We start from the raw sequence: 2402 nt of genomic DNA on the forward strand, positions 1-2402 counted from the left end.
CATGGAGTAAACACGTCGACCGGTTCCTGTAACCATCGACTGTGTTGCCCAATGTAGGATTTTGGCATGGGGATTCGTGCCTAGGGATGTTTGGGTCTGTTTAAATGATTTTTAGGAATTTATTGGACCCGACAATTAACTGGAATGCATAATACTCAATAATATGCTAGGATTGGAATATAATTAATATAAAGGTTAATTTATGGATATTTGTATTAAACTGTTTTGATCAAATATCTGAATTTAAATAGTTTAACCATATTATGGAGGTTTAAATAATCTATTTGAGATGTATGTTAATTTCTTTTGATTTAAATTAAATGCATGCTACTTAGGATTATTGTTATTGCTTAATTATATGCAAAGATTTAATATATGTTTATATTGGATCAATGGATGTATTTATATTTATTTGCATCATTGTATGGATTTAATACACCAGTATGGGATGGTGACATTTTAGGGACGGATTAACGGAATAGTTAAGTCCTACTTATTTGTTATTATAAAGGAATGGATTAAGCATGGAGTTAAGTCCTACTTATTCATGTCAGGCCACTGCATCAGATGGTTGACATTTTATTTTATGCTTATACGAATCTTTATATATATATAGTTATGAGCCATGATATGAGCTTGAGTCTCTGGATCGATGGTTAGGGTGCGTATATTGCAGAGGGTGACTAGCTAACTATAGTGGACTGTAGTGTGCCTTGTTAGGTCTAGGTACTCATACCCACTTCATGTGCGATTTGTATATTGCCTACTATTCAGGTTGAGGTCATCCTATAGTTTAGTGAAAACCTGTTAGTGTGTATCTATATATATATGGACTATTAGATATTGTTGAGTTAACTAGGATGTATATGTGTATTGGATCTCTGCTTGGATTGTAGTAAAGTAGAACTTATTTGTGGGCCTAACCCACTATTATTTTTTAGGTGTTCGACAGTTCCAGTCTTAAAGCTTGACCGTGCCGAGCAGAGACAATCATCATCACTCTACTAACTTGACGTAGGGTTCTATCTATGTTATCTTCCTTTTAATTTTTCTTTTAGTTGGATTTATTAGGGGTCCACATAATAGATTCCCGAGTTGTAATGGTATCAGAGGATTGAATTTATTATTGGAGGATTTTATGGAATTATTTTTATGGAGGATTATTTTATTAATTCAAGGATTTATTATTTTAGTTTTTCCTTCAGCTTATTTATTTTTATTCTTATATTTCGTTTTGTATTCAAATGCTTGTTTAAATATTAATTATTCGATATCCTTCAGTTCTGTGCTCGGACTTGATCACCCGTGGCTCCAAAATCGAGGGGTATCACAGTTGGTATTAGAGCACTCCAGGTTCAAGTGTCTCTAGGAATCTATCGTTATTTGACTTCCGCGTAGTGTATTATTATTTTTGTTTAGAACCTAAGTTTAGGATTCATTGTATTCCTTTACGGTTCGCTTAAATCGTATTGATGTTTATCTTTTTGTGTTAACAGAATGGTTAACGCTAGAAGAGGATGGACATGCAAGGAAATAGGCAGCAAAGGAGAGCGACACGTAGGTAGCGGTATCTCCTACAACGTTAGCGAGTTGTGGAAGAACAATAGCTGCTTAGGTTTCAAGAGGAGGAGCAGGAGGAGAATTGTCAGTTGTACATTAAGCAGGAGGAAGTACAACAGACTTAAGAGTCTCAGGATCGGGGCTACAATTAGGGCAGGGATCCAGAGTATCCTCCTTAGATAAATGACCTCATTGCTCGGGCTATAGAAGCAGGTGTAGTGGCTGCACTTCGAAATTAGCCACAGGTTCAGCAGGCACTTATACCAGCACTAGTGGTTCAAACAAGTCCTTGGGAAAAGGTTAGGAGTTCTTTCACAAAGGGGAGCCCACCTGAATTCTCAGGCTCCACCGATATGAAATTAGCTCATCAGTGGAAGAAGGATATCGAGCGACATCTTCGCATGGTTGAGTGCACGAAGGTTCAGAAGCAGATTCTTGCTAACTTCAAGCTTGTTAGGGATGCACTGGGAGTCAGTTACTTCCGCAGAGGAGAGGACTTCATTGACCTATGATCAGTTTAGTGCTCGCTTCGATGAGAAGTACTTTCCATATACGATCAGGATAACTATGAAGAGGGAGTTCATTAACTTAGAGCAGGGGAACATGACAGTAGCAGAGTATGAGTAGCAGTTTACACGCTTATCTCTATTTGCTCCAGAGGAGGTGGATACCGAGGATAAGAAACGTACTAGTTTCATTAATGGGCTGATATGGTCTATTAAGCGATCTATTATAGGTAGTCCAGCCTATACTACTTATGCTCAGGTGGTAGAAGTAGCTTTGCAGCTTTATCAGTTGAATGTGGATTTCAGACAGACTAGGGGTGAGAAGCGGGGTAACAG

The sequence above is a fragment of the Cornus florida genome, unplaced genomic scaffold, assembly GCF_030987335.1.
Source record: "Cornus florida cultivar Cherokee Brave unplaced genomic scaffold, ASM3098733v1 CherokeeBrave_3.0.0_Hap2_Chr02, whole genome shotgun sequence".
Classification (NCBI taxonomy): Eukaryota; Viridiplantae; Streptophyta; class Magnoliopsida; order Cornales; family Cornaceae; genus Cornus; species Cornus florida.